Source organism: Hipposideros armiger, unplaced genomic scaffold (assembly GCF_001890085.2).
Source record: "Hipposideros armiger isolate ML-2016 unplaced genomic scaffold, ASM189008v1 scaffold_193, whole genome shotgun sequence".
NCBI classification, from domain to species: domain Eukaryota; kingdom Metazoa; phylum Chordata; class Mammalia; order Chiroptera; family Hipposideridae; genus Hipposideros; species Hipposideros armiger.
The window spans coordinates 2,038,013-2,047,378 of NW_017731543.1; the positions used below are offsets into that span (position 1 = coordinate 2,038,013).

Here is a 9,366-nt window from a genome sequence, read left to right on the forward strand (position 1 = left end):
TAGGCTCATGACTAGTGATGTATCCATGAGTAGCTGTTTCTAGAATTAGTACTTTAGGAAAACACACAGGCATGAATAAAATATAACACGGTACTGGGACGTGGGCGATGCTGCAGCATTTGGTTTCTTAAGCACCATAGAGGAGAGGACACTTCTTCACACACACATGAAACAAACCACAAACATCTAGAGTTAACCAGTACAAGGCTCTGAAAGTACATGGCAACTTAATGGTTACAGTTTGAACAATGGTAAGACACCAGCAACCTCTAAAACCAGGCATCGCCAACGCATTCAATAGTCACTAAGTATTAAGCTCAGATAACACATTCTGGTTTTGCCTCTTCTGAAAACAGCCACGTCTGTTAAGTTTCAGTCTCTGGACAATACTGGTAGGTGATATTTACACTACAATTCTCTTATAAAAATCAGTGTTGGTTTTTGCCATCACTGAGGGGTACCTATAGTAAAAATCTCTCAGCGCTTTAATCCAGTTCAGTGCAGTTTAGATCTAGGAGGCCACAACTCAAATGGGCATACTGTCAGGTAATGAAAACTATAACTGCACATGCATAATTAATATTACTCCCCCTTACTCTACAAAGTTGGAGAAGAGGTCATAATTGTTAGTATTTAACAAAAAAACCATCTGTAGAATTCAAAATAGTGCCATATTTCTCTTGGTTCATAATATAAAGAATTAGTGAAGGCATGATCTAATAACACTGAATCACAAACCCAAGTTCAAGTGTGCTGAGTTTCCAATAGCAGGAAGGTCATGGTAGCCAGCGTTCAGAGGAATGCTCTAGGAAATCTAGCTTGTAGTCCACGAGTGATAAAACTGCTCCTGCAGCGATGGTGCCCTAGGTAGGACACAGAACTTTCAGTATATAATCAGGTAACAAGCTCGGAACTTCTTCACTGTCCTCTTTCATGGCACAAAGAATTTTTGTTAATATTTGAGGATCTTCAACAGATGGTGGTCCATTTTTTTTCTCATAAGGAATGACTGTTGTCAAATTCTGTTTCTCTCCACCCGAATTTCCAAAGGGGTGGCGGAGGCCATTCTGAGTGACATTGGAGGCCCCTTCCACGCAGAAGCGTGTGCCGGGCATGAGACTTCTCTGGCTCTTCGCATTCTGAGAGCTGCCGTTCTTGAGTTTCTTTTTTTGGGGGGGCTGTTTCCTTGTGCTCTTTCTGTTTGTTTTGTACTTCAATGAGAACAGAAATAAAGCTGTTTTTCACTTCCTCTTCAAACTCCAGTTCATCTCGCAGAGCCAACTGCTGCACCAGCTCTTCAGAGTATGCCTTCATGGCAGTCCCAATTTCCTCCAGTAGCTCCTTTAGTTCAGATACATAAGCCTGTTTACTCTTTCTTCATAACTGCGTGTGCTAGGCCTCTTGCGAGTTTGAATTTCCTGGGAAAGCATCGAAAGCCGATCTGGCTGTGGGGGCGTTTCATCAACTTCTGGGTCTGGTGATTCCTGCATCATTTCTTCGATTTCTTCAATAACCTGATCTGCAGTGAGGAGGGCTCGTCATTAACACGGGAGACGGTGATCGAATGCATATCCAGCGGTTCTCTCAACTCCGCCCCGTCTGACGTACCGAAGAGCAAACTGTCGCCTGTCCCTTTCTCTGGCAGGTGCAAGGTCCTGGGGTGGACTTCCAGTCCGCAGGCGTTCCGTTCCCGCAGTTACCCATCGGGCGTTCCCACCCTCGCCCCCTGCGGGAGGCCGCGCTTGGTGATGGGCCGTCCTCGGGGGCTCGGGGGCTCGGCGCCCGGNTCCTCTAAATAATGTACTCAGAAATGTCACCAGGATATGGAACACTCCCTTTAGGAAAAGTCCAGCCATTTGTTCCACAGAATCCCGTGCTCATTTTTCTGTAGATAACCAGAGTGATGTCCAGGCATAGCAACATTTCTACAGTTATCCAGGTGGGTGAATGATAGCTGTGTGGACATATGGTTCATTTCTGAAGAATTATAAATAAGGGGAAACGAAAGTCAACATGACCTGTACACCCTTCCACCAGAGGCACACCTTTAAAATGTGGCGCCATCTATCTGCAGACCACATGTTTCTCCTATCCATGGGTGGCAGGCCAATTCTCAGGCCTCCAGGTGCTGTGGCACATGTTGCTGGTGGTTGTGAAGTCCCCTCTGCAGGGCAGGGCCGCTCACCCCCTGCTCAGGAGCCCGGGGTTTCTCGCTCAGACACAGGGCCGGGATCTGTCTCTTCCATCCACTGGCTCTGTGAGCTTGGGGGATTTGCTCTCTGCATGTCAGGTTCCTGCCACAGTCAGTGCATGGTTAGTACAGGAGTGACTTTGAACCACTTGTGTTAACTCCTTTCCTTTAAGGCGCCCACAGGAAGCTTCCTGGGGCCCGTTATAGCTCTGATTGGTGGAGTTGCTGGAGGAAACCTGGACATCGCACGTCTTTACTCTGCAGCACGTGCTTGTGGGACCCTCTGTGCACAGTCACCGTGTGACCTCATCACCTGTCCACAGCCGTCCCCCCTGCCCATCCTGTTGGCTCCTCTGTGCTCCAGTGCTGGGTGGCCGACCCTTTCCCGTTTCTGAGGAGATCCAGACATCACAGAGAGGGGGGCTGGCTGCTGCCCCCTCCCATCCAGCCTCCTCCAGAGACCGGGCACCAACAGTGTTCTCTGAGCGCACTGTGATTTGCGTTTCTCCTAGAGTTTTAAGAGATGGGTGTGTTTGATGTTCAGAACACACACCAAGGGTGTATTAGGGTTAAGGGCCTTGAAGTCTCTTTACTAAAATATCCCCCCTGTCTCTCTCAGTCTCCCCCCCCACTCCCTCTCCCCTGAGTCTTGGTTGAACTATTATAGATGTGAGGTCTGTGGGAGCCATCCCATAGGTCTTTGCTGCAGCCCTATAAACAATTTTGTGTTAGAGCCATTCAGATGCTCAGAGGAAAAGATTTCATTGAGCAGAATCACAGGTTGACACAATGAACCACGTGGCCCATGAGAACATGACTTCCGGCCACATCTGCCTTAGTAAAGAGGTGGTAGGCAGGGCAGTTGATCGGATTCATGCCCAAACCGATACTGCCATAATTACTCGGGAGTTTTCATTTCACTGACCTGCACCAGGTTGTTAATTTGTTTCTCCAAATTCATGTTCTCCTGGAAGCAGGTAGCTGATTCCACAACCATCGTCTCCACCCCGCTGTGGCTCAGAGATGGAGGCCAGGTGTCCCCCCATGGAGTCTCGTGCTACCCCTTCCTTGTGCAGTCCGTAAACCATTCTAGAAGCTTCATCGTTTGTGGTCTGCAAAGGTAGCCGCCGATCACCTTGCACGGTCGGCTGCTCTGGTCTTCGTCCATCGCAGAGCACAACCTCAGGAGCAGATATGTCCTCTCATCACCTGCCTTTTTGCCTAGAAAATATAAAGAGGGTCTCCCGCTGGCATTCTTCATCCACATGGGTGCCCATTCAGAAAGTGCCAGCCTCACTCCAGACTTTGTCTCCTTCCGAGGAGGGGATTCAGTGACATCCAGAAAGAGAATGCACCCTTTTCCATTCCACCTCCCACCAGCGTGTGGGCATCTGGGGTGTGGCAGGGTCTCCCCATCAGCGGGCTCTTTCTATAAGCTTGGAATACAAGTTTAAAGAAAAGAACCAGGAAATAAAGAGAACACTGACTCAGGACTTGGGTGGCCTGGGTTCTAGGCTAATAACGACTGGTTTTAGTCCTCATGTCCTGGCAAGTTCCCTAGTCGCTCTGGGCCTCAGTTATCTGTTCAGATTAAAGGGTTGGATAGCATTATCTTCATCATCCTAACCAGATCTAAAATCTGTGATTCCAAACTAAAGCATCTGGGTCAACACTCAAATGTCCCACAACTTCTCTGGCTCCACATTGTAATGCTCATGTGACAAAGAAGAGATGGGTGTGCCAAGCTAGTGGGGCATGTGCTCATCCCCTGGGGCTGACATAACAGCGCCACAGACCCAGTGGCTTAAACAACAGACATTTATTCTCTTACAGCCTGGAGGCTGGAAGGCCGAGGACAAGCAGGGCTGCACTCCCTTCAAAAGCAGTGAGGTGGGATCTGCTCCGGGCCTCTCTTCCTGTGACTTCTCCTTTGGGGAGAATGGGGGCATTGAGGGTATGGGATGGTGGGGGATCTGAGGCCCGTTTGCAGAGGCTCTGGGCTTGACAATAAGCATTAAGAGCAAAGACCAAAGAGGGAGTGCCAGCCGGTGTGTGTGGGATGTCATCAGATCCATGAGACTTCCTGGTGGGCAGGAGCAGGAAAGATGGAGGAAGTGTCGATGGCCCTGCGGGGGGTCCCCAGGCGAGGGCAGGTGCTTGCCCCGAGGGCGCCTCAGAGTACATCTACTCTGAGCAACTTCCCTGTGAAAATGTGAGGCCGTGCTCCTGGGGAACAATGTTCCCCAAGGACACCACATCACTTAACTCCAATTACTCCTTGGCAGAGAGGTCGAAGTGATTGTTTTAAAAAAAAAAACAGTTTTATCATACAGTAGAAAATACATTAGCCTTTATAGATGACAACAGATAGAGGGCATTCAAATATTAGAATGTATTCGGGCTTCAGTATAAGCTAGATGAAAACATCCATTTGAATAATTTAAAGCTTTCTTTTGTTCTTTCTTCCTCCCTTTCTTTTTCTTGCTTCTTTTTTGTTAAAATCCACTATCTTTAAGAACTCAGATCCCATGAATCACCTTTTTCAGGAGGGATTTGAATTTCTCATGCACAACCCAAATTATAAACAAGCTGTTGTTGAAATGCCCTGTGTTCTTGGTTAAGTTCAAAGACCTTGGGTGATAGTGCTTATTATGAGACTCATGTGCAGATCCCTGCACATGAAACGTTTAGACTTTCATTTTTAATTATTCATGAAATGTGCAGAAACATGGTCCAATGCACATTTGAGCAAAATTCACTAATGCCGCTGAACAAATCATAAACACCTCACCGGGGGGCCCCGGGATGCAAGCCTCCCCTCCAATAGGTGCGTTATAATAATCTGCTGTTGCTGAACAGACAGTGAGCCCATGGGGACAGGCTCCCAGACTCAGGGACCACTCAGCTGTGACGTCTCTACTCGCAGCCCAAGGGGAAGTGCGTTCAGCACGCCGCATGCCTCTCAGACTCAAGGCTGATGCCAGTCCCTCTGTGCTGAGGAAGCAGCACAGCAGAGTGGCCCGTTTCTGTGCGCGTGCATGGATGAAACTGCCTCTCATGACGCCACGTGTGGCCTGGCTTTACTTGGGTCGTTCTGCGCAGAAGCAGACGGAACCACTAAAGAGACCCGAACTTTTATGGGATGGAATGAAATGAGCGTACGAAAAATGATGGTCTGAGACATTTCTCTAGAGGGTGTTTCAGGCTGTGTGAGACATTCAGAGAGATTCAAAATTATATATATCAAGATACCAAGAAGGACACAGACATGAACTGGTCATCCACACAAAAGAAGGATGGAAAACGTTCAAACTTAGTAACTAACAAAGAGACACAAATTACAATTGTGCTCATTCAATTACCTTTGGAAGATATTTACTAGCACTAATTATTGGAAGAAATTTATTAGCACTAATTATTGTCATGTGCTCTTCCAGGTTCTGAGGATACAAATATAAATCAGACAGGTATATGCACTGCTGGGAGTTATATTCCAGTGANCAACACCGCATTGTTTTGATTTCTGTAGTTTTGTGGTAAGCTTTGAAATCAGGAAGTGTGAGATTTCTAATTCTGTCCTTGTTTTTCAAGACTTTTGGTTGTTAAGGATCCCTTGAGATTCCATATGAATTTTTGGATGGATTTTTGTAATTCTGCCAAAAAAGTATGTTGTTGGGATTTTGATAAGAATTACACTGAATTTGTAGGTCACTTTGGGCAGTGTTGACTTATTATTAAGTCTTCCAATCCCTACAAACAGAAGGTCTTTCCATTTATGTCTTTAATTTCTTTTAGCAACATTTTATAGTTTTCAAAGTACAAGTTTCTCACCTCCTTGGTTAGGTTTTTTTTCCTAAGCACTTTATTCCTTTTTGCTGCTATTATACATGGAATTATCTTCTTAATTTTATTTTTGGATTGTTCATTATCAGTGTATAGAAATGCACTGTTGTGTGTTGATTTTATATTCTGTGATGACTGTTCTGAGTTTGCTTATTAGTTCTTCTGACTTTTATTTTTTTTATGTTTTGGGTTTTCTCCATATAAGGTCATGTCATCTGTGAGCACATCTATTCTTAGAGTTATGAGCAATTACACTTATTTCTTGAAAGTAATCTTTGACGTGTCTTGAACTAAATGAAAGGGCACAAATACATCCTTGGGTACTGTTCCCGGGGTTGGGGAGGATTCACCCCACTATCTTCCCCATCTTCATGACCTTCCCTCCATATTTTTAGTAACCGGGGTCATTTTCAAACATTTTTAACAATTTAATTGGTGGGCTGATTTTATTATGGTTTCTATTTATGTGTTTGTTTTTCTAACAAGAAGAAGAAAATGACGGCCATGTGTCCACCACACATAAGGTATTTCAGGCCGTTTTGAATCAGCTGAGGGACGCCCCTCGGCTGCATGTTCCAAAGCTAGGGGCCCCTGGTGCAGTCAGCCAGCTTTGCAAGTTCACAGCCCCTGCTTTACTCACCCAGTTGGGATTATTTTTATTGACTCTGTCTGCTCTCTCCTCTCCCTCCTGGAAATGACGACAAACTGTGTGCCTTCGACAATGGCTTCTGTATTCACAGCTCCCCTCTGAGACCCAGGCTCTAACATCAAAGGTCTGCAGTGTGCTGCCCTTCCTATAATATTTCAATTTAAACGCTGCCTCACTGCAGCAGTGTCACGTCTCATTTACACTGTGGGCTTTGTAGGAGACAGGGATGATTACGGAGCGAACACTGAGCAAAAGCATTTTACAGCCCGGCCAGGTTGCAGAGAGGAGGGAGCCGCCAAGGGCAGGGAGGTTCTCCCCGGGAAAGGGAAGGGGCCGGGGTGAGGGGAGGCCCAGCCGCGCCCCGTTGTCAGGCCGGAGCACAGGGATATTGCTGCTGACACCTCTGGCTACACTAGGCTGCTCTCAGATGCTGTTGCTTCACTTTTCTCTGGTTGTTGCAGTAAAAGCAATTCCCCTGTGCACCCAGGGCCGAGATTATCCTCTTTTATATAGATTTTCCCTTTTCCTCTTTTATTTTTAGTCTTTTGTACCCAAGCGGGCTTGGCCTCGCTGCGTATTATGTGGTCTGCTTCCCAGGGCCTGCCTTTAAATTGCATTCTTTGGTTTGGGCAGACCGTCCAGCAAGGAAATAGAAATCATCTTCCGTTTGTTTGTTCTGTTTGCTCTCCAGCCTCTGCAATTTACAGTCTAATAATTTCATTTTAAATGGAACAACTGTCATGAAGGTTTCCTCTATTTACTATTAAAATAGGAATAAAGAGACATTAAAACTCCCAACTATATCAAGCTTCCTTTCTTTCTTCCGTTTTTTTTTTCTCTCTTTTTCCCTCCCTTCCGTCTCTGTTCCTCTAAATAATGTACTCAGAAATGTCACCAGGATATGGAACACTCCCTTTAGGAAAAGTCCAGCCATTTGTTCCACAGAATCCCGTGCTCATTTTTCTGTAGATAACCAGAGTGATGTCCAGGCATAGCGACATTTCTACAGTTATCCAGGTGGGTGAATGATAGCTGTGTGGACATATGGTTCATTTCTGAAGAATTATAAATAAGGGGAAACGAAAGTCAACATGACCTGTACACCCTTCCACCAGAGGCACACCTTTAAAATGTGGCGCCATCTATCTGCAGACCACATGTTTCTCCTATCCATGGGTGGCAGGCCAATTCTCAGGCCTCCAGGTGCTGTGGCACATGTTGCTGGTGGTTGTGAAGTCCCCTCTGCAGGGCAGGGCCGCTCACCCCCTGCTCAGGAGCCCGGGGTTTCTCGCTCAGACACAGGGCCGGGATCTGTCTCTTCCATCCACTGGCTCTGTGAGCTTGGGGGATTTGCTCTCTGCATGTCAGGTTCCTGCCACAGTCAGTGCATGGTTAGTACAGGAGTGACTTTGAACCACTTGTGTTAACTCCTTTCCTTTAAGGCGCCCACAGGAAGCTTCCTGGGGCCCGTTATAGCTCTGATTGGTGGAGTTGCTGGAGGAAACCTGGACATCGCACGTCTTTACTCTGCAGCACGTGCTTGTGGGACCCTCTGTGCACAGTCACCGTGTGACCTCATCACCTGTCCACAGCCGTCCCCCCTGCCCATCCTGTTGGCTCCTCTGTGCTCCAGTGCTGGGTGGCCGACCCTTTCCCGTTTCTGAGGAGATCCAGACATCACAGAGAGGGGGGCTGGCTGCTGCCCCCTCCCATCCAGCCTCCTCCAGAGACCGGGCACCAACAGTGTTCTCTGAGCGCACTGTGATTTGCGTTTCTCCTAGAGTTTTAAGAGATGGGTGTGTTTGATGTTCAGAACACACACCAAGGGTGTATTAGGGTTAAGGGCCTTGAAGTCTCTTTACTAAAATATCCCCCCTGTCTCTCTCAGTCTCCCCCCCCACTCCCTCTCCCCTGAGTCTTGGTTGAACTATTATAGATGTGAGGTCTGTGGGAGCCATCCCATAGGTCTTTGCTGCAGCCCTATAAACAATTTTGTGTTAGAGCCATTCAGATGCTCAGAGGAAAAGATTTCATTGAGCAGAATCACAGGTTGACACAATGAACCACGTGGCCCATGAGAACATGACTTCCGGCCACATCTGCCTTAGTAAAGAGGTGGTAGGCAGGGCAGTTGATCGGATTCATGCCCAAACCGATACTGCCATAATTACTCGGGAGTTTTCATTTCACTGACCTGCACCAGGTTGTTAATTTGTTTCTCCAAATTCATGTTCTCCTGGAAGCAGGTAGCTGATTCCACAACCATCGTCTCCACCCCGCTGTGGCTCAGAGATGGAGGCCAGGTGTCCCCCCATGGAGTCTCGTGCTACCCCTTCCTTGTGCAGTCCGTAAACCATTCTAGAAGCTTCATCGTTTGTGGTCTGCAAAGGTAGCCGCCGATCACCTTGCACGGTCGGCTGCTCTGGTCTTCGTCCATCGCAGAGCACAACCTCAGGAGCAGATATGTCCTCTCATCACCTGCCTTTTTGCCTAGAAAATATAAAGAGGGTCTCCCGCTGGCATTCTTCATCCACATGGGTGCCCATTCAGAAAGTGCCAGCCTCACTCCAGACTTTGTCTCCTTCTGAGGAGGGGATTCAGTGACATCCAGAAAGAGAATGCACCCTTTTCCATTCCACCTCCCACCAGCGTGTGGGCATCTGGGGTGTGGCAGGGTCTCCCC

At 47.4% G+C, this 9,366-nt stretch overlaps 1 pseudogene; it reads right to left on the minus strand.

Annotated features, from left to right (window-relative positions):
- Positions 1-797: 797 nt before the first annotated feature.
- Positions 798-9,366, minus strand: part of LOC109388382 (fasciculation and elongation protein zeta-2-like) — a 12,920-nt pseudogene continuing 4,351 nt past the window's right edge.